The sequence below is a fragment of the Cervus canadensis genome, chromosome 9, assembly GCF_019320065.1.
Source record: "Cervus canadensis isolate Bull #8, Minnesota chromosome 9, ASM1932006v1, whole genome shotgun sequence".
Taxonomy (NCBI): Eukaryota; Metazoa; Chordata; class Mammalia; order Artiodactyla; family Cervidae; genus Cervus; species Cervus canadensis.
Genome location: NC_057394.1, coordinates 62,383,556 through 62,407,199, shown reverse-complemented (window position 1 = coordinate 62,407,199; position 23,644 = coordinate 62,383,556). Strand labels below are relative to the sequence as shown.

General features: G+C 45.4%; 1 protein-coding gene across 1 annotated transcript in view; it reads left to right on the top strand.

Annotated features, from left to right (window-relative positions):
- The window catches only part of LOC122447283 (translation initiation factor IF-2-like), a 138,110-nt gene extending 115,423 nt beyond the window's left edge, over positions 1 to 22,687 (top strand). The window contains exon 3 of the mRNA XM_043477792.1: positions 22,606 to 22,687. The gene's annotated coding sequence lies outside the window, so the exon portion shown is untranslated. The remainder of the gene's footprint in view (positions 1 to 22,605) is intronic.
- Positions 22,688 to 23,644: the final 957 nt, after the last annotated feature.

The window sequence follows — 23,644 nt, the reverse complement described above, 5'->3', positions numbered from 1 at the left end:
TAGACCTGGATGGAGGTAAATAGAAAGACCCAGTGGGTGAAAGTGTCATCCGAGTGAACTTCGAAGCTGGGGTGGGATCTTTGGCACCAAGTCGTCTTTAAAGCAGACAGCCATAGAGAATGACCCTGGGTATCTTGGAAAAGTGAGGAAAAGCAGAATGATTTGTATAATGAGGCCAGAAAGAAAGCAAATGCCGAAGGAACACTTATTTCTAAAACGTATTAGCTCTAAAGAGAGATTCTAAGTTTCTTTGAAAGTCATTGCAAGGCTCAAATATTTATATTGATGCTATTTAGCTACTCATTTGAAAACACCCTGATGCTGGGAAAGATTGAAGGCATGTGGAGAAGGGGATGACAGAGGATGAGATGGTTGGATGGCATCACTGACTCAATGGACATGAGTTTGTGTAAACTCTGGGAGTTGGTGATGGACAGGGAGGCCTGGCGTGCTGCAGTCCATGGGGTCGCAAAGAGTCGGACATAACTGAGCGAATGAACTGAACTGAACTGAAACAGTGTATGTAGTCTCATATTGTAATTATCCAGAGAAAATATCACTCCAAAAAGTCCATGAAGAGACATAACTTGTCATGGATCGTGATTGGCAGGCATGCTGGGCATAAGGGAGCATTGGCTTAATTAAGCTCTTAATCCTTTCTTGTTACCATAGAGGTCATATTTTTCAACGTGGTTAATGCAAGCCTGGGAATTCAATTGTTTCTGAAAATGCTCTGCAGGCGGATGGTCCTCAGAGGCATTCCAGGGCCTCAAAAACAAAGATGTTATTATCCTCTAGTGATTCCTGTCACTGGTATGGATTAAGGGCACCATCATGCAAATGATGTTCCCGTCTTAAAAGGACCTTTCAGTGTCCTTCTTGGCCTTCTCCAGAGGATCTTCCCCACTCAGGGGTCGAACCCACATCTTTTGCATTGCCTGTGGTCTCCTGCATTACAGGCAGATTCTTTACCAACCAACCCACCTGGAAAACCTTTTGACATACTATTAGAAGCTACTAGACTTTAAATGGTCTTCCCTGGTGGCCCAGACGGTAAAGAATCCGCCTGCCATGTGGGAGACCTGGGTTCAATCCCTGGGTCAGGAAGATCCCCAGGAGGAGGGCATGGCAACCCAGTCCAGTGTTCTTGCCTGGAGAATCCTGTGGGCAGAGGAGCCTGGCGGGGCTACAGTCCATGGGGTCACAAAGAGTCGGACACAACTGAGCGCCTAAGCAGAGCTGAGCACACCGGCTTTAAAGGAATGTGTTAGGTGGCATCCTGGGACCTCAGACTTTTGCTTATCTGCTTCCTTAATTTAAATCTGCTCCTTTCTTCCTTTGACAGTTTAACTCTGATGTCGTATTAAGTATAACTCGGTAAAGTCCTCCCTGATCATTTGGGTAAAGTCTTCCCTGACCACTTGGGTCCCTCAATCACTGTCTCTACTACATAGTCAAGAATCTGATGTTCATTATATTCCATTCTTTCCACTCAGTAAAATATCCTTGTTCAAAGAACTTAAGGGGCAATAAGACAATTACATACATGGCTAAAATACAAAATAGAAAAGGACTTGGCAGTTCAAGTGAGGAAGATGTTATTTCCAGTTAGGACATTAGAACAACCTCATGGAATAGGTTATATTTAAGGTAGAACTTGAGAAAGATGAGGTGATGACTCGTGAGTTGCTTCTTGCATAGACACTGGCATCTTCATCTTTGGATGTTCACGTTCAGTCACGTGGGCTTCCCGGTAACTCAGTGGTAAGGAATCCGTCTATAATGCAGGAGACACAGGGGATGCGAGTTCTATCCCTGAGTCGGGAAGATTCCTTGGAGGAGGAAATGGCAACCGGCTCCAGTATTCTTGCCTGGAAAATTCCATGGACAGAGGGCCCTGGTGGGCTACATTCCATGGAGTTGCACAGAGTTGGACACGACTGAGCATACACATACACACACACACACATCTATTCAACCACATGATAGGACAAAATTATGTCCTTGCCCAGGAGCCCTACAATATTTTTCTTGAGGGTATGTTACCTTTTTACCTCTTCGTTCACGTCTTGGACCCAGTTACATTGATGCCATACTAAAGACAGGGTGATGGAGTGAATGAGGGTCTGATGGAGTCTGGTTGCTTTTTACAAAATCATCTTTGGAGATGGATCTGTGGCCACTTCATCCTGGAGTGAAGAGAAACCATCTCAGAAACCCAACTGAAGTTGGTTATGTATAAGCTTTACTGGCTTTTCGCCTGATTCTGTTGTCTTTGACACATCTGCTGTACCTCTAATGAGGAAATACAACTAGCTATCGAATTAGTATAGTGAGCTCTGCAGAGATGCAGGAGGCACAGGCCACCAGGTCCCCGGGTCCCACCAGCAGCTGAAACCCAGACCTGCTTCTGCACCTGGGGAGACCCTCACTGGCCTTCATGAAGCTGCTTTTCTTCTCCCGTCTCACCTTCTGCCGTCGTTTGTCAGAGGACAGCTGAGGAACTTGTATTGGGGGTGCGAGATCTAAAAGTCCTCTTGCCTGATAGCACTGTCCCATTTTGCCTTTGTTGGACAGTTGCAGGAAGCTCAGAGCATTACCCAGGCAGCTCTTGGTGGAGAACTTTTCTGCAATTATCTGCCACTGACCTTGGCCTAATTGGTCATGTTTTGGCTGATATTCCAAAGACAAAGGATGAGGTACCTATTAGGTTTGTTGCGCCACCTTCTTCTAGCTCTGAAGCGGTTTGTTTTCCTCACCAGTGATTCTGTTCTGTTACATGAAAAACTCGAGGTTTATTTTATAAACGTGACAACTAGTCATTATCTGAATATTATTCCACAGGCCCTAAGCAGAATATGTAAAATGTCATTTCAAGTGCCAGGTTGGGTTTTTTGTGTGTTTTTTCTGATTTCTTTTTCTTTCTTTTTTTTTTTTTTAACAGAATTTAGAAAATGGCTTAAATCTAATTGGCTCCCTAAGGATCTCAGCTCCTGTTACATGTGAGGTGTTTTTTTTTTTTCTGAGAGGCATCTGGAGAGAGTGAACTGCCTCTGCTAGTTGGCAGGCAGGGTAGGGGGATGCAGCAGCTTTTTTTTTTCTTTTTCCATAGAAACTTTCAGATTTTGGCTCAGCTCTTCCTGAGTTTCAGTGTTTGATTTTTGCAGTTGTTTTGGCAATGCCGCGTTCTTCTGCTTCTCCTGTAATTGAATTTCATATGAATGAGAACAGCAGCCACGGCTGCCACCAGCCTATCTCAGCTGTGCAAAAAAAAGAAAGAGAATAAGAAAAACAAAATACATCGTTGTCATAGAGTGTAATCCATGTAAATAACACTTAGCCGAGCGCAGTTCTAATAAACAGGCTCTATGTGGCTCTGGTCTACTGAAAGTAAACACCTATTTAGGCAACAGAGCTGAGTTATTTTTAGTGGCCCAGATTCACATGTTCCTCTAGTCTAAGCAATGTGAGAAGAGAGCCCAAATTTTAATCACAGGGAGAGCACATCCACAGGGCTTCCTAGGTGGCTCAGTGGTAAAGAATTTGCCTGCCAATGTAGGAGACACAGGAGACGGGGGTTCAACCCCTGGGTGGAGAAGATCCCCTGGAGGAGGAAATGGCAACCCACTCCAGTATTCTTGCCTGGAAAATTCCATGGACAGAGTCCATGGGGTCTCAAAGCATCGAACAGGAGTGGGCAACTGAGTATACACACAACTACCCTGAGAGCAGGGAAGGGAAAGGGGGAGGGTATCAGCAAATGAGTGGCTTTTTCTCACTTTAAAATGTTTGTTTTAGCCAGATACCTACCCGTAAGGATCTGAGCTGAAATCACAATGGAAAAACATACTTACAGTGTTTATTATTATAGGATTTTTTTAAAGTCATTGCTGAATTTGTTACCATATTATTTCTGTTTAGTTTTGGGTTATTTGGCCATGAGGCTTGTGGGATCTGAGCTCCCCAAATGGGGATCAAACCCATACCCTCTGCACTGGAAGCTGCAGTCTGAACCACTGGACCACCAGGGAATTCCTTGTTTCTAAATATATTGTTAAAACGTATCAAAAACTCTGTTTTCAGAGCCTCCCTCTTTCACTGCAGAATTGAAAGCTAGGAAGAAGGAAAGTTAAAAGTCTTCAGGAGACTACTGACCTGGTTTTGCCCAACATACCAAGGACTCACAGAGAAGACAGAGTAAAAAGCTTGTGGAGTCCATTGGGGAGGCTGCATTTTGTTGTTGGGTTAGAAATAGGAAGCAATAGCAAGAAATGTTCCTACTTTGGAGAATGAGTAACTTGGAGAGAGCCTCATTCAGAGAGCCTTATCTTATTATATTTGATACCTACTTCTTAAATACAGGCCAGAAGAATGACAGCAAGAATGGGCTTAAATTGTGTTTTGATTAAGTGCCTCTTTGAGGTGTGGGGGTGTGTGTGTGTGTATAGCCCAAGTGTGAGTATCTGTTTAATTGAAATCTGATTGTTGTGTTATTGGTTAGGCAGGACCTATCCAAGCATAGGAAAACCTAATTTCAGGCTTAGCAGGCAATGAAGTTAATAATAAAACATGTTTATTGAATTAAAAACAGTAAGCTTCTTGTTAGTTCATTTAAAAATATTTCTCAAGATTTTCTTCCCAAGATAAAAACTTACATACCTGACTGTATAAAGGCCAGTACAGACTCCATTTGGGTAAATGGCTTCCCTCATAGCTCAGTTGGTAAAGAATCTGCCTGCACTACAGGAGACCCCAGTTCAATTCCTGGGTCAGGAAGATCCGCTGGAGAAGGGATAGGCTACCCACTCCAGTGTTCTTGGGCTTCCCTTGTGGCTTAGCTGGTGAAGCATCCACCTGCAATGCAGGAGATCAGGGTTCTATCCCTGGGTTGGGAGGATCCCATTGAGACGGGAAAGGGTACCCACGCCAGTATTCTGGCCTGGAGAATTCCATATACTATATAGTCCATGGGATCGCAGAGTCGGACACTGAGTGACTTTCAATTTCACCCATTTTATTGTCATAAAGGAGACAGCACAGATCCGGGGCACTGGAAGTCCAGCGTGCATGTTGTCTGTGCCACTGTGGAGCTGTCCAGCCCCAGGTAAATGATTTGGTTTTGTGGGCCCTCAGTTTTTGGACTCATTGGCCCTCAGTGTTCGGTCTCATGGACCCTCAGTGTTGGGTCTTGTGGGCCCTCAGTGTTCGGTCATGTGGGCCCTCAATGTTGGGTCTTGTGGGCCCTCAGTGTTGGTTTATGTGGGCCCTCAGTGTTCCGTCATGTGGGCCCTCAGTGTTCAGTCATGTGGGCCCTCGGTGTTCCGTCATGTGGGCCCTCGGTGTTCGGTCTCGTGGGCCCTTGGTGTCTGGTCTTGTGGGCCCTCGGTGTCCGGTCATGTGGGCTCTCGGTGTCGGGTCTTGTGGGCCCTCAGTGTTGGGTCATGTGGGCCCTCAGTGTTGGGTCTCGTGGGCCCTCAGTGTCCGGTCATGTGGGCCCTCAGTGTCCGGTCATGTGGGCCCTCAGTGTTCGGTCTCGTGGGCCCTCAGTTTTTGGTCATGTTGGCCTTCAGTTTTCCATCTCGTTGGCTCTCAGTTTTCAGTATCATCGGCCTTCAAATTTTTCCCATGTGTGAAATAGGGAGCTGGATTGGGTGACCTCTAAGACACTTTATTGGCTTCCCTGGTGGCTCAGTGGTAAAGAATCCACCTGCCAATGCAGGAGACCTGGGTTTGATACTTGGGTTGGAAAGATCCCCTGGAGAAGGGAATGGCTACCCACTCCAGTATTCTTGCCTGGAGAATCCCATGGACAAAGGAGCTTGGCCGTCTGCAGTCCATGGGGCCACAAAGAGTCAGACACGACTGAATGACTAAGCAGCAACAATAAGGCTCTTTCTGCATCTCATATTCTGTAAAACAGAGGTGTGAATAGTGGAAAGAAAAACACAGAGTTTTAACGAGAAGTGTGGTAGCCTAGTGCTTGAGGAAGGATTTTCTGGGCAGAGAAGCAAACAAACCAGGGCAGGGCTGCCCCAAGGGTTCTCTCCAGCGTAGGTCACCTCCTGTCTACCTGCTGGTTCAGGTAACTCGGAAATGCTCCTCCTGCCTGCTCTCCCTCCTTTTCCCCTCCTTGTCTCTCTGTCCCGTAATTCTTTACATTTTTCTCTACACTCTTACCCACCACCATCTTTACAGCACTCTGAGGATAGATGTTGTTAAGATTCACCAGGAAGACAGAAGAATAATCAAACTTGTTGGGAAAGTATTAGGTTGGCCAAAAAGTTTGTTCCAGTTATTCCTATCTTATGGAAAAATCCAAACAATTTTTTTGGCCAACCAGTAGTTTTCCAATCAGTCCATCCTAAAGGAAATCAATCCTGAATATTCACTGAAAGGACTGATGTTGAAGCTGAAGCTCCCAGTACTTTAGCCACCTGATGCAAAAAGTTGACTCATTTGAAAAGACCCTGATGCTGGGAAAGATTGAAGGTGGGAGGAGAAGGGGACAACAGAGGATGAGATGGTTGGATGGCATCACTGACTTGATGGACATGAGCTTGGGTAAACTCTGGGAGTTGGTGATGGACAGGAAGGCCTGGTGTCCATGGGGTCACAAAGAGTTGGATACAACTGAGCGGCTGAACTGAATGGAATAGTTTTCTAGGTTGTCTGGTTTTTTTATTCCTTTTATTTCCTAGAATCTGTTATAACTTTAATTTTTCTAAATAGGACAATGAAAAATTTAAAATCATGGGTTATGTGTTCGTATAGATGATGATCACGATGCAGGTACTAACACTGAGTGCTATATGTCAGGAACCAGCTCTTAATGCCATCGGAGAAGTTACTTAGCTAATCCCCATAGCAGCACTAACTAGGTCCACTAGTGGTGTCATTAGCACCACTATGCTGATGAAGATGCTGGATCAGAAAGGTTAAGTAACTTGCCCAAGGTCTCTGGCTGATTATGGCTAAGCCAGCTTGCGTCCTCAGGCAGTTGTTTTCCAGTGTCGCTGCTTTTATCCTCTTGGCCTTGCTGTGTCTCCTCTGAGGCAGAGATGATGTTTTATTCATTTTCCACATCCCCTTGAGTGTTTGGTACAGTACTTGAGGAAGGTATACATCGAATTTGTGCAGGATGGAATTAAAGGGGCCCCATCCTACCTAGAGACAGCTATGAGAGGCATCCACTGTCTCCAGGGGAGAAACTGTGCCCACAAGTGGTCTTCCACCTGTGCAGAGAATTGGGGTGACAGACCTCTGACCTGGTGTTTGAAAGTGTCTACTTCCAATCTGTATAAATGTCTACTTCCTATCGGTATAAACCCTTTTAATTTAGAAGTTTCCACTTTAAGAAAGACTGGTTTCAAGGAGTTGAATTATACTTCTGTACAAACAGTGTAACTGCAGTTATCATTTAAACAAACGTAGCTGAGAAGTTAATATATGAACCGAGAAATAGCTGGGCACATAGGGTCAGTGAAAGCACTAGATTTAGCTGTTAGAAAAAAAAAATTTCCTTTAAAGTTTTATTGGCCTGAATGCAGTTGACTCCTTTGGAGACAGACTAGTTTTTCACTTATGAGCACTTGGCACAGGGTAAAAAATGGATCAATGTGTTTACATCCCAAGGTCAGTCTTTCTACTATTATGTATGATGTTCAGGATGAGAGAAAGAAATAAGAGAGCTCATTCTTTCTGTATTTGTTGCCATGATACAAGGATAATATCTCCTTGTGAGGACATCTGGATTAGAGGATGAAGCATGCATTGTTTATTCATTATGTCTCTAAGATCTCAGTTACCTGGTGATCGGTTTTCCAACAGCTCTATAATCTGAAACATAACAGGTGCACGGGAGTATAGGATCATGGAAGATGAATATTGAAAGTGATCTTAGAGATCCCTTAACCCAACTGCCTAGTTTTGCAGATGAGAAAGTACAGCCTCAAACAAGTAAGGGGCCTAGTCGTGAATTAGAATAAAGTCTTCAAATAGAAAATGGTGATGATAAAGGTTGCATACTATTTACTCTGTTAATTCACTTTATAGGTGTTTGTTGAGTGCCTTCTCTGTGAAAGGCATTAGGGATAGAGCAGTACTCCTTGGTCTAGGAAAGCTATGGGCCCTCCTTCAAGTTCTCAGCAAACATAAGTGTCATGAAGCAGAAACAGATGAGAAATCTCTGAGAATGAGGTCTGCTAAACTCTTTGAAGATGACGAGGACTTTTTCTTAATTCCCCAGTGTCTCATGCCTTCCAGGGGATGAAGCCCCTGACCACAGGAAGAAATGAAAACCATGGTCACAAGGTCAAAATCTGGGAACATTTAGTGTCAGCAAGCTCCTCAGGTGGCTCAGATGGTAAGGAATCTGCCTGCCATGTGGGAGACCCATGTTTGATCCCTGGATTGGGAAGATCCCCTGGAGAAGGAAATGGCTGCCCACTCCGGTATTCTTGCCTGGAGAATTGCATGGACATTATAGTCCATGGAGTCACAAAGAGTTGGACACAACTGAGCAACTAACACTTTCAGTTTCAGTGTGAGCAAATCAACCAATGTAAAAAGACTACAAGGAATTAAAAATTCCCATTCCAGTGCTAAAACTTACATTCATGTTGACAACCCCAAGTCAAGAAAAAGTGAAAGTTCCTTCAACCTGTCCTTTTAGCCAAGTGGTTAAGTATACAGTACATTTTAGAAAGCTTTCAAATATAAAGAGTGTTGATGAGCTTCACTTCTCTGAGACATTTACTCATTTAGTCTGCAAAATATTTAGTCATCAAAATCTGTTGAACACATGTTATGCACAACAACTTGTCTCTAGACCATGAATAGATGAGTCTGATATTAGTGGAGGGGAGATGGACCATCACTGTAAATAAATTTGTTGTTTAGCCATCAACTTTACTGCACGGTTTGTGTACTGAAGCACCATGATAAAGGTTGGTATGAAAGGGGATTGGGCGTCCCAGATGGCGCTGATGGTAAAGAATCTGCCTGCCAGTGCTGGAGACAGGAGAGATGTTGGTTCGATCTCTGGGTCAGGATGACGAAAAAAGGACACACTAAATGTGGGAGACAGAGGGGGAAATAAATAAGCCACGGCAACTTCTGCAACCCAGGCGGCGTGTCAAGTCTGTGACTTCATTTGATCCTCAGCTAGTTCTGTGTGGTACTCAGTAGTCTCTGTTTTGCTGGTGAGGAAACTCAGAATCAAGGAGTGAATTAATTTGCCCACAATGACACAGTTGGCAAACAGAATTTGAATCTGTATCTATGTGACTTGGCCCTTTGTCCTTGAAGCTAGCGGCATTTCCCTCTTCAGTTAGTATGGAGAGTCGCCTGGTGGACACACGCATTCATTTATTTATGTATCCATCCATCCATTCAACAAATAATTGGAGATCAGCTTTAAAATGCTAAACTCTTTAAGGAGATGCAGATATGAATTGATAGAAATTTGAACTACAGGATAATGTAATAAATAGTAAAATTACTTGACAAAACCATATGACTGTGATGGTTTTGATTTTAGCTTTTAGATTCAGTGGGGGCTTCCCAGGTAGTTCAGTGATAAAGAATCTGTCTGCTAATGCAGGAGACTAGGGTTTGATCCCTGATTTGGGAAGATACCCTGGAGGTGGAAATGGCAACCCACTCCAGTATTCTTGTCTGGGAAATATCATGGACAGAGGAGCCTGGTGGTCTACAATCCATGGGGTTTCGAAGCATTGAACACGGTTGAGCAACTGAGCATGCACACACCATCATAGACCCAGTATTGTTACTTTCAGATCATATTTCTTATGTTTGGGGGGATTTTTTTAAATTAAAAATATTGCTTAGCCACAAAACAATTAAATCATTTGTAGTTAGCAAATTAATTTTTTAATTGCATAGTGGTATGAAATTGGTTCTCTAAGGCCTCATGACTAAGCAAATGCAAACTTTCTTTTTTTCCTCCTTTAGACTGGTAGCTTCCCCATTTGGCACCCTATATGATATTGGGTGCGTGTTTGTCATAGCATCGCCTAGATTCCAAGTAAGTGGGGTATCATTGATGATGGTTGTTGCCTCAGAAATTCTGAAGTAGTGAAGCCTGTGTTTAGTCACTCAGTCATGTCCGACTCTTTGCGACCCCGTGGACTGTAGCCTGCCAGGCCCCTCTGTCCATGGGGATTCTCCAGGCAAGAATGCTGGAGTGGGTTGCCATTCCCTTCTCCAGAGATCTTCCTGACCCACGTCTCGAACCTGCATCTCCCGTGTGTCCTGCATTGCAGGCACCTTCTTTGCCCATGAGTCATCGGGAAAGCCCGGCAAAGCCTAGATGAGTAAAATTTACAGCACATAGATGTAAAGAACAAGAAATATACTAACAGCATCTTCTAGAAAGCATAGGATCTCAAGTCACAAGACCTGGGTTTGAGTGAAGGCTCTTTCACTTGGGGTGGAAATGGGCACAATTTTAAATCTCTTTGAACCTGGATTTTTGGTTTAATGGTGCTCATGTCACATGGCGCTTCTCAGGTGGCACAGTGGTAAAGAATCCACCTGCCAATGCAATGGACACAGGAGACGGGGGTTTGAGCCCCGGGTCGGGATGATCCCCTGGGTAGGGAAGATCCCCTGGATTAGCGCATGACAGCCCACTTCAATATTCTTGCCTGGAAAATCCCGTGGACAGAGGAGCCTGACTGGCCACAGTCCATGGGGTCGCAAAGAGTTGGACATGACTGAGCACGCAAACATGCATGTCACATAGTGCAGTGAGAATTAAATGACATAATAGATGTGAGAAGTGATTGGCAGAAAAGCTGTAGTGTCTAATTGTGTAGAGATAGGATCATCACTCTGATAACTGGCAGGCCGGGTCTCAGGTGTCTTACGAGGATAAAAGAGCATTTGACATCAGGCTCAAGCTGTGACGGAAAGACAAGAAATAGAGCTGTTGAGAGAGGTTGTTTTGACTCTTAGGAAGAAGGGTGTGAGCATTTGCCTTATTACCTGCTGTGTTCCTAGCTGTCTCCTGTGTCAGGGACCCCTGGCATCCTGTAGCCATCTGCTTCTAGCCTCCAAACTTGCCTCTAAGGTGTCCCACAGTGGTGTTGAAACCCCACTGCCTCGAATGCCACCCCTGGTATCTCACCCACTTGTTTTCAGTCTTCCTAATTGTGTCCCTGTCTGCTCCCCAGGCCTCCCTCCATCAGCCCATCTTGATCACTAACTTGGGCTTTTCCTAGGAGCAGACCCTCTGAATAGAGTCCTCTATGAATTATCCCCAGTTTGCCTTCACTCTTGCCATCTGTCTTTTCTGAAGTTTTTTTTTGCAAATCTCAATCACCACAGCATCAAAAAAAAAAAAAAAAAAAGCAAGAAAACATCACTGATATGAGAAGGTGGAGTTAAGAAAATGACATGTCCAGGCATTCCCTGGTGGCTCAGATGGCAGAGAATCTGCCTGCAATGTTGGAGACTCGGGTTCAACCCCTGGGTCGGGACAATCCTGTGGAGAAGGGAATGGCTACCCACTCCAGTATTCTTGCCTGGAGAATCCCATGGACAGAGGAGCCTGGCGGGCTGCAGTCCACGGGGTCACAAAGAGTCAGACACGACTGAGCGACTAACGCTTTCACTTTCAGGCAGGACAAAGGGTTCCACGGGGCAGAGTGGGGTTCACAGGGCGATGTGACCCGGTGGAGGAACTTGATGGGAATGCCGCCATGGTGGGAACCAGCGGGGAGTTTCAGACAGGGAGCTGCCTGAGCATCTAACAACAGAGCAAGTGTCTACCCTCCTTTGGTGTATGTGGAGAGCCTGTCAGTCCTATGTGCCTTTGTGAAAGCTGTGGAAAGAAAAGTGGTATTGAAGGGGGAGGGAGTCCAATCGTGCCATGTGGTTTTAACCCTGACAGATGACTTTCTAAATCTCCACCTTGGAGGACAGGATGCCGCTGACCAAGCATCTCAAACTGCTTTCTCCCAAACCTCCTTCTCTGCATGTTCTCAGTCCTGTTAGGGTGGGCCCATTCACAGAGGTCCTGTTGTCTGTTAGCGGGGCTCTGCCTACCATGCAGGGGTCCTTCGGAAACACATTATTAGATGGAAGCAGTGGAGAGGAAGTCTGCAAATCAACAAGACACAAACGAGCCACATTCAGTAAGAGCAGGGAGTGTGTGACTCACAGCAAGAAACACAGAGGCAGATGCCCCCTCACTGGTTCCCTTTCGGACTTCAAAACGGCGAGATGGGAGACCTCACAGCCTCAAGGGAGAGCCTTGTGGATGATGAAGGAGAGCCCGGAAGATGGAAAAAGGAGAGACATTTTTATTTTGGCTGCACCCCATGTGGCACCTTAGTTCTCCAACCAAGGATTGGACCTGTACCCTCTGCAGTGGAAGCACAGTCTTTTTTTTGTTGCTGTTGTTAATGTGAACCAATTTTAAAGTCTTTATTTGAATATGTTGGGCTTTCCTGGTGGCTCAGTGGTAAAGAATCCACCTGCAATGCAGGAGACACAGGAGACGCAGGTTCGATCCGTGGGTCAGGATGATCCCCTGGAGGAGGGCATGGCAACCCACTATAGTATTCTTGCCTAGGAAATCTCAGGGACAGAGGAGCCTGGCGGGCTGTGGTCCATGGGGTTGCAAAGAGTCAGACAGGACTGAAGTGACAGTAAGCGTTGAATTTGCTACAGTATTGCTTCTGTCTTATGTTTTAGTTTTCTGGCACCAGGCAGGTGGGGGTCTCAGCTCCCCAACCAGGGATCGAACTTTCACACTGCATTGGAAGGCGAAGTCTCGTCCGCCAGACCACCAGGGAAGTGGCCAAGCAGAGACTGTTTTGAAGTCCTGTGAGGTGGTATGCAGACGAGAGAGCGTGCCCAGCCCTCCCGGGCCTGCCCCCCATCTTCTTCAGATATGATGAGAATGATTTTAGGGGTGATTACATCTAGTTGAATTTTCCTCCTTTAAATGATATTGCAGAAAACCCGACCTGCCAACGCTTCGCTTTTCCCTCTTCCTCAAATGTGTTCAGTGCTTCTGGTGTTCTTGGGGAAACCCAAGGCACAGGGGGAGGAAATCCTGGAGAGGTGGTGTCAGGCCAGCTTCTTCTGTTTCTGAGGACGCTCCGCGTGTGGCACCCTGAGGAGGTTTCTGCCGGGCTCGTTCATAATTAAAACGTCTGTTGAGAAATCGGCGCCACGTTGCACTTGAATATTTGATTTGCTCTCTGTGAGGTTGCCTTGCATGGTATTGATTTTCTGTACTTTGTCAGCCACGCTGTAGCGATGGTTTCAATCGTGTCCAGGCAGGATGAGCTAAAGGAAAGGAGACCACGACACCCCCCCCGCCCCACCCACTTCCTTCACCCCGGGCATGCGTTCCCGGGCGCCCTGTACATTCCAGATGATTTACAGAGAGTGTGACAGGTGGTGTGAATTCCTTCAAGGAGACCTGGTTCCTAGTGTCAGCTCTGCTGATCCCTGGCTGTGTGACCGCCACCAAGACGCGTCACCTCATTTGTCCTCAGCTCCCTTGCATGCTAATGGAAAAAATGACAGCAATAACACAACTCCTACACCTTATCTCTTGATTGTTGAAATGAGTTCAGATTTGCTTTGAATTGCAAAGCCTGTCTCTTAAACATGATGCATCTTTGCATATATCCAGATCTGTGAGTGCAGGTATCACATACACACACACATCTGCCCTTCACATTAAGGCAGAGGTCAAGCAAGTTGACCTTGAGTTCCCTCGGGGAACCTGAAGCCCCAGTACTTCCTCTGGGCTCACATGCGCCTTGTGTGGTCTTCATAGGTGGTTTCCCAAGGGTCTTCCCCATCTCTGTGAATGGTCTCTCCTCCAATTCAGAAATCATCTTTGGTTTCTCTTTCTCCCTCACCTCCCATTTCCAATCTATAATCTATCCATCACCAATTCTGTCAGCTCTTCTTTCAAAGCATATTGCAGATCCACCCCCTGCTTCCTCTGTGGCCCTTGACCACTCTCATCGGCCTCTGTGGATTCCTCGCTGTCACCCATCCATCTTCCACACGGGAGCCAGAGTGACTCTTCAGAAATAGAAAGCACGTGATGACAAGCCTGGCTTCAGACTAGCCAGTGGCTCCTGGGCTTCTAGAATGAAATTCACACTTCTCACCATGACCTCCTTGGCTTCCTTGGCGGCCTTCTCCTTTCTGCCCGGTTTACATTGCTCTAGCGAACCTTCACCCCTTTTCATTCTTCAACACCCCACACTTCCTTATTGTAATGATTTTAAAATTTATATTTATTTTAATATTTTTAAATTTTTATTTATTTATTTGTCTACTCCTGGTCTTAGTTGTGGCACCCAGGATCTAGTTCCCTGACTAGCGATCAAACCCAGGCCCCCAGAATTGGGAGCACAGAGTCTTAGCCACTGGACCACCAGGAAGATCCCAAAGGATTTTTTAAAACATAGGTTTTATCTTTTTAGAGCAATCTTAGGTTTACAGCAAAATTGAGGAAAAAGTACAGAGCGTTCTCATATACCTCCTGCCCACATATATGGTCTTTCCCACTGTGGACACCCGCTACCAGAGTGATACATTTATTACAACTGATGAACCTACACTGACATGGCACCATCACCCAAGGTCCATAGTTAACCTTCAGGTTCACTCTTGGTGTCACACATTCTATGGATTTTGAAAAATGGATGATGACATGTGTCTACCATTATATACTTCGTTGGCCAAAAACTTCATTGGGGTTTTTCCACTACATCTTATGGAAAAACCCAAATGAACTTACTGGCCAATGCAATAGTATCATACAGAAGTTTCACCGCCCTAATAATCCTGTGTGCCTCCTGTTTATCTCACCCTCTTCGCCCTCCGAGCAACCACTGATCTTCTTATTGTCTCCATTCTAGTTTTGCCTTTTCTAGAATGTCATATAGTTGGAGTCATACAGTGGGTAGCCTTTTCAGATTAGCTTCTTTCACTTACTGATATGCCTTTAAGATTCCTCCCCGTCTTTCTATGACCTTATGTTTCTTGCTATAGCTTTTCACTCTGCTTGCCTTTTCCTGTCCACCCTACTTAACTAGCCTCTCGTATCACATCACCCTCTGTATGTTCTTCCTAGCACTTGTTACCCTCTGACATTTTCTTTTATTGTTTACTGCCTGTCTCTCCCACAGGATCTCAAGCTTTGTGGGAGTGGAGGTCTCATCTGCCTTACTTCCGGCTGCAGCTGAGTATCTAGGACAGGCTAGTGCTCAGAAGGTGCTCAGTAAATGTTGGAAGAATTGAACGCATCAGTGACCCAAATATATGAACCCCCGTTAGTTTCACTCTTCTCCCATAGTTGGTCTTTGAGGTGACAAACTCTTTCATTCACATGGCTCCAGGTTTTGTTTGGAGGAAGAGGCAGACATTCGTGTTAAGTCACTGAGTCTGAGTTATTTCTCGTTCACCTCTTGCACCTGAAGCTCTCTTGGTTGTCTGCCGGATTTAATGGGCCTCCAGGCAAGCGGCAGTTGGGAGCCTTAGTGGGAATCAGTCACATCGCAAAGGAGCACAGAGGCGGCAGAAAAATGATTAAGGGAAAATAGCAGAAAAGTATGACTGAACATTTATTGAGTCGCACATTGTACTCCAAGCTGTGTATAACATAAAAAGCGAATTAGGGGACAAGTCAGATATAAAATGAGTGAGCACGCACAAGTGCACAAATACTGCAGAGGAGAAGGTATTTCTCCAGATGCCTTCTCTCATTTGCCAAACTGTAGCCTTATCAGAGTATATGGGTTCTTTCAGGAGAGTCATTGTGCAGCCAGTGTTTGTGGCCCAGGCTTGCCTCGGGGCGGGGGGAGGTGGAACAGAGAACCTGCAATTTCATTACGGCTTCTTAAAGAAACTTTCTCCAAGGCTAACAGACTTTCTAGGGAGGCCAAACCAAGTGCAGCTGAGTTTAATGTTCTCATTAAAATGTTAAAGAGGCTTTATTCATGAATGACTGAAGCTGTAATTGCTTTATCCTCGTAAACTATGGAAATATGTGGTCATCTCTTACAGTGGTGTTCACCCAGACCCCTCCCTCAGGAAGGTCTGTTTAATGGAGGGCTTGGCAGGATCTAGAGACTCAGTTCAGTTCAGCTCAGCCGCTCAGTCGTGTCTGACTCTTTGTGACCCCATGGACTGCAGCACACCAGGCCTCCCTGTCCATCACCAACTCCTGGAGCTTGCTCAAACTCATGTCTATAGAGTCGGTGATGCCATCCAACCATCTCATCCTCTGTAGTCCCCTTCTCCTCCTGCCTTCAGTCTTTCCCAGCATCAGGGTCTTTTTTGTGAGTCAGTTCTTCACATCAGGTGGCCAAAGTATTGGAGTTTCAGCTTCAGCATCAGTCCTTCCAATGAATATTCAGGACTGCTTTCCTTTAGGATGGACTGGTTGGATCTCCTTGCTCTTCAAAAGATCTCGGGACTGGGAGGGGGTTATCTGAATTATATCTTTCAGAGATGTAGTAGAAGTGATGGGAAGGGTTCCCCCTTCCTTGATCTGTCTTCATGCTGTAGTTCTTGTTGCATATGCACTATTTTGTCTACTTGATCTAGAGTTCTAACTTGGAAATCATATGAGAGATGAACACTCAAATACACACAGGCCCACAAATGTGGAAGGAAATGGGTTTTTATCCTCCCACAAGCAGTAGCTTATTGAGGTGAGATTAGAAGAAATCCACACATGTTGAGATGCTGGTCAACTGAACAGGGAGTTGATCTGGAAAAGAAATCCTGTGACTCAGAGGGGGAGACTGCACTGAGAATTGGTTGTGGGCGATCACAGACTCATACCCCCTCCCTTTGCCATCCTTAAGGGCCCAGTGCAAAAACACAGCAGCAAACCTTTAGGGGGAAGCTTCCCAAGTGGCACTAGTGGTAAAGAACATGTCTGCCAATGCAGAAGACATAAAAGACCTGGGTTTGATCCCTGGGTTGGAAAGATCCCCTGGAGGAGGGCATGGCAACCCATTCCAGTATCCTTGCCTGGAGAGTCCCCATGGACAGAGGAGCCTGGAGACCTACAGTCCATGACGTTGCAAAGAGCTGGACACGACTGAAACGGCTTAGGATACACGCATTTCCAGACCTTTAGGGAGTGGATGCAGATGGAAAATACAACTATTATTTTCTCCTTCAAAATATTTATAGTAATGTATAGTTAACACTGAAATTGTAGAGCTATGGGCTTTATATAGGTAGGAAGCTATATTGCTTGAAACCTCAAAATGAAATTCAGGAGGAGAAAGTGTTAAATCATGCTATTTTTTCCTCAATTCTTTACTATTAAAAAGTACTCTTTGTTGAATGGTAACAAATCTAGGTCTCATGATATTCAGATATAGTGATAAATGACATATCTAGGGATTATTTTAAGATATTTTCTTCTTTTTCCATTGACGGGTCATTGAGGTACTTTACTCTGGGTCAGATGTTAAATGACAATACATTCATTCTAGCTAGAGTTGTCAAATTTTCTTCCTTACGAGGTCACATCCTTCTTTTCAGACTGCAGGGCGTTTGTTAAAACAGTTTCAGGTCACAGGGGCAATGGAGTTGAAAGTTACCATTGGAGGCTCTTTCTACAGGATGATCAGATGGGCTTCTGGAGGAGCGACCATCTCAGCTCAATCACTTTAATGGTGTTAATGCTGCTAATGGTTGCTGTGACCAACCCAGACAGCATATTAAAAAGCAGAGACATTACTTTGCCAACAAAGGTCTGTCTAGTCAAACCTATGGTTTTTCCAGTAGTCATGTATAGATATGAGAGTTGGCCCATAAAGAAAGCTGAGCACTGAAGAATTGATGCTTTTGAACTGTGATGTTGGAGAAGACTCTTGAGAGTCCCTTGGACTGCAAGGAGATCCAACCAGTCCACCCTAAAGGAAATTAGTCCTGAATATTCATTGGAAGAACTGATGCTAAAGCTGATACTTTGGCCACCTGATGTGAAGAACTGACTCCTTGGAAAAGACCCTGATGCTGGGGAAGATTGAAGGCAGGAGGAGAAGGGGATGACAGAGGATGAGATGGTTGGATGGCATCACCAACTCGATGGACATAAGTTTGAGCAAGCTACGGGAGTTGGTGACTGACAGGGAAGCCTGGCGTGCTGCAGTCCATGGGGTCGCAAAGAGTCGGACACGACTGAGCGACTGAACTGAACTGAACGCTGCTAATGTTCAGAAGAAGCACTTGTGATTTTTGAACATGAAGAAAGCGCATGCTGACTTTGGGGAAAGTGTGGCTTATTTGTAATGAAGTATATTAAGAGAGGCAGAGCCAGATATAACGACGACACTGCTGCTGAGGCCGGCTCTTGTCTAACTCTTGTTGGTTGATATGGAGTGACTTCCTACTTGGGGGACCTGCTGACCTGGCCCCTGAATTCTCATGTGAATCTAGAGAGGCAGGACATTTTGGACTAGTTTAGACTTAGTTCTATCTGTCATGTCTCTCTTCTCCTTTTCTAAGATAGGATTGTAACCCTTTCCTGGTCTGCAGAGCGAATCCATTCTGGAACCTTCTTGGCTTGCCTAGGAAATCTTGGTGAGCAATGATCAGGTCCTCACTTCTAGTCTGACTCAGATACTGTTGAAGGACTGTAAAAGTGTGATAAGAGCATCACTGATGATAGGCTATGGGCACAGTATCATGCAGGGATAGATGGAGGGTTTGACTGACTTATCCTGGGCTACGTTATTATTATTACTATTATTATTTTTGGAGAACTTTTGTCAGTTCTGTAGAGTTTTTCTATTTGCCTATTTGCTATTAGAATGGCAGTTGTCACATCTGACCACTCAGTATCCCTCCGCAGTCAGTCCCTCTGCCCCTTTGATTTCTTGGAGGTGAGTTACATCCGCTGCACTAGGCTGACTTCATGATTAGGGCCAATGGAAGAAGCCTAGAGTAGATTTTCAATGTGCATCCGTGTGCCATAGTGTTTCTCTCCAGCCGCTTAATTCCGTCATGTCTTAGGCTGATGTTGATTGATCAATTGATTATTCAGTTAATTACCTCATTCCTCAGATATTTGGGCAGCATATACTCTATGCCAGGGGCACATACTGTGTCTATTCACTGAAATAAAAGGGTGAGCCAAGCAGAGTTGTCTGGAGCTTTGCTGAGGGTTCACAGGGGTGAAAATAAGAGTGAAATGCATAAAGGAGACCAAATGGCTTTTCTGTAATTCAGAGAGTATGTGTGAGATTGTCATATCACAGCCCACTCTGTGGAGTACTCCCTAAGTGCATTTCATGCAGGAAGTGGTAGAACCAGACATTTTCTATATTACAGTAATCTTCATATATTTATTAAGCTGTAACTGGTAAGGCTTCCTGATGGGGTGCTGCAGTGTCTTTGTCAGGAAGCACTCTGGGAACTCCGGCCTGTGATGAGGCAGCTTTCAGTCATTCCTGGAGGGTTTGGGGGTCGGCACAGAGGGGGTCAGATGACACTAAGGAAAGGGTTGGAGTCGTGGTGGGTTGAAGGGAGTGTCCTTAGGAAAAACCAGTGGTAGAATGAAACCTTCGTACCGGCTGTATTTTACATCTTTGTACTCTTGGAGCACAGCAGCTGAATTGTTCAGCATTGTTCGACATTTTAAAGACTGCTAAGAAAATGCTAGCTTACTGCATTTTTAAAGTATGGGGTTTTTTTTCCTTTCTCAACTGTTGACCTGGCAGCAGGTTTGGAGAACGTGCGAACTTCAAGTGTGACGACGCGATGGCAGAGGAGTCCAGCCCTTGTGCTGTCCCTTCCAAACTCGGTGCCTGGGAGGCCTGGGCACACTCGTGACGGGTTCAACGCTAGGAAAAGAGAGAACACGGCGGGGGGGAAGGACAAAAAAATCTGTAGAGATGTGGATGAACCTCGAGCCCGTCATACCGCCTGAAACAAGTCAGAAAGAGGAAGGCAAACGTCACGTATGAACGCATATATGTGGAATCTAGAAAGACGGCACTGATGGACCTGTTTGCAGGGCAGCAGTGGAGATGCAGACATAGTGGATGGAGCTTGGACACAGTGGGGGGGAGGCGGGACACACTGGGAGAGGTCCATTGACGTGTACCCAACCATGTGTACAACAGCTATCTGGCGTAAAAGAGCTAGCCAGCCGTAGCTGCTCCGCAGCGTGGGGAGCTCAGCTTGATGCTCTGTGATGACTGAGATGGGGAGGATGGGGAGGTGGGGAGTGAAGTCCCAGAGTGGGGAGATACATGCATACATATAGCAGATTCACGTTGTTGTACAACAGAAAGCAATGCAATATTGTAAAGCAAGTAGACTCCAATTAAAACAAACGAAGAAAGAAGAGGGAAAAGAAGTGTGGGAATGTTAGCAGAGAAAAGGGAAGCGAGGTCAAGGGGGGCAAGGGAGAAAGATGCTCCGTCATCCTGGCTTCTCTTCCTTGTCTCCATCTCATAGCAGGAGGCGGTGAGAAAGCAGGCAGATTGGAAAGGGGAAAAAGAGCGTGAGATGAGAGGTGGGAGGGCACTTGGAGGTGGTAAGGGAGAAGGAGAATGAGTCAGAGGAAGCGGAAGCGAGGGGGAGGGAGACAGGATGAGAACTATTTACTTGCAGAGAGAGGAGCCAGGCACAGAGAAAGGTGTGTACATGGTGGTCTCCCCAAGAGCCTTCAATTGCTCCCAGCAATGCACCCACCAAATAGCCAGGGTCCCTCCCAGCAGACAGTTCCCTGACTTCTGTGTTAACTTCAATGCCATTCTGTTTATGGCCCGCGTGTCGCTGGTTGCCGTTGCATTGACACTCTGTGTGATCAGAGAGCCTACACGGAGACCCAGTTCTGTCTTCCCTGCTGACTCGCAGTGCTGGGCGGACTTCTGAGTCAGGGCTGTTTGCATTTGATGTCTGCTATCCTTCCTTGTGTACAGGTAGGAGAGTTGAAAGGGAAAAACTCTTCCTGAGGGTTGCTGCATTTAGAGCTCACGCATACAAATATTCAAAGCGGTTGGGAAAAACAACTCTCTACAGTCCCAAACCAGTATTTTTCTCTAAGTAAGGTAGTTGACTTGTTCATTGCTGTGTTGGGGACTTGCCTTAATCCAGCGCCACACTCTCTGTGCCTGAAGGTGGGCCGGAAGCCTTCACAATGTTCCAGGTCTGCTCGGGTACTTTCTACAGTGAGCACCCGTGTCCTCCTCTGCACCCTGGCTTCTGGTACTGACCTTTCCTGATTAGAGCTCCCATTCCTATTGTAATTCCCATCCTTCTGCACATTCTGGACTCTTTGCCCATGTTAGCTATTGTTGTTGTTGTTGTTTAGTCATGAAGTCACTTTCGACTCTTTGCAACCCCGTGGACTGTAGCCCATCAGGCTGCTCTGTCCATGGAATTCTCAGACAAGAATACTGGAGTGGGTTGTTGCCACTTCCTTCTCCAGGGGATCTTCCCAACCCAGGGATGGAACCCGCTTCTCCTGCATTGGCAGGCAGATTCTTTACCGCTAAGCCACCAGGGAAGCCTGTATTAGTGATTATGGAGCATCTGAATAGATGTTCACTAACTGCTCATGGAATAAATGAATGGCTATGGTGGTCTTATGAATGTAAAGCAATGTATATGTCTTATGAGTATAAAAGCAAATTCTTCTAGAATGAGCTATGCTTTTACGTATCTATAACATTAGCCTATCTGTTCTGAAAAGGAAAAGTTGATTTCGCTAGCAGTAAGGGGGTTCTGGGGAGTTTATTCAACTATAATTAATGGATTATGATTCCATTCACTCCTGGACACCAGAGGATGGTCTTGAAGTTTCAGGCAGCCTGTTTCTTGTGAGTCTCATAATTGCAGGCCATATGCATGAGGCACTTCAGAGCCATGCTTCTCAGACATGAGTATGCGTAGGATTTACATGAGGATCTTGTGAATATGCCGATTCTGTTTCAGGAGTTTGAGCATTTCATATTCCTTGGGGATGCTGAGGTTGCTGGCCGGTAGACCCGACTTGAGTAACTGGATTTTAAAAATGGTTCTAGTAAATAAAGTTGGGATTTATTCTATGAAAATACCTAGATGAATTTTTATAGTTTGCAGAATAGCAGACTTCCTAGGAGGGAAACTTATAAGTATCTAGCTCTTATTTCAGCTTGCAAATTTGTGAGAAATCTTTCCCACACTTCAACAGAGAAACCCTATACTGATCAGCCCCCAAAACTGCTTTCAAATGATCCTCTAGGTTGTACTCCTCTTAATATACAGCTTTATTTATTTAGGTTTTTTCAGATTTGGGAGGCCCTGGCCCTGGTGTAGCTACTTTAGCAACAGGGATGACTTCTAAAGCAGAAATATTCTTTGGAAGATCAGCAGTTCAAGGGCTGTGTTTATGAGACCTTCACATTTATTGATTGTGATCAAGCAGAGAAGTTCTCCAAGGACAGTCAATTAGAATGGCAGCAAGTAGCAAAGGGCAGTGTTCAGCTGGAATTTTGCAAGCAAAAGCTTGCCTCTGCTTACATATGTTCCAGCAGATCTCTGAGCTCGAAGTTGGAATCCTTCTCTAACAAGGCGGCCTTTATTTTCCAGGTCGTCTGCAGCCAGTATGATGCCATCTTTATAATCCCTGGAAGAGAACGTGCTCACCATGTTCCGGTAAAGCAGTGGTGAGTACCACAAGCCATGGGCGTGACCCACGGCAGGTTGCCTGTCACTGTTTGAGACAACATGCAGTTTCATTATACAGTTGACATCATTCTCTTATGTGTGTTCTACTCACTGATAACCAGAGTGCAGAGGGCCAGTCATGGTGGTCTCAGTGAGTTAATGCGCATTTTGGAAGCATCTCAGAGTCCCTACAACAGAGTACCTTTGCAGACAACCAGGGAGAAAACAGGACTGGTCATCAGAAATCTCTCTCCATCTTCTACAGAGTTAACATAGACTTCTTGTGATTGTTCATCTTTACTACCTTATCAGAAGCCTTTTATCTTTTCAACATTGATGTAAACAAGGGTGAACACCAAAGACTCTTCTAATTAAAGTCTTATCTGTGTTCTTTTATCTGAAGTTACCCTTCTATAGAGAGTCTTTGCGTTTTCCTTTTAAATAAATGTATGTCCCACAACTTTGATTTGCCCAAATAGGTCACCAGGATTAATTTTCCATTAACCTTTATTGCTGCTTTCTTTCTAATCATCTTTTTAGAGGATTAAACAGTTCCCATTGGGTCAGTCTCTGTGTAGGATTATCAGTTCAGTTCAGTTCAGTTGCTCAGTCATGTCCGACTCTTTGCGACCCCATGAATCGCAGCATGCCAGGCCTCCCTGTCCATCAGCAGCTCCCAGAGTTCACCCAAACTCATGCCCATTGAGTCGGTGATGCCATCCAGCCATCTCATCCTCTGTCGTCCCCTTCTCCTCCTGCCCCCCCCAATCCCTCCCAGCATCAGGGGCTTTTCCAATGAGTCAAATCTTCTCATGAGGTGGCCAAAGTATTGAAGTTTCAGCTTCAGCATTGGTCCTTCTAATGAACACCCAGGACTGATCTCCTTTAGGATGGACTGGTTGGATCTACTTGCAGTCCAAGGGACTCTCAAGAGTCTTCTCCTATACCACAGTTCAAAAGC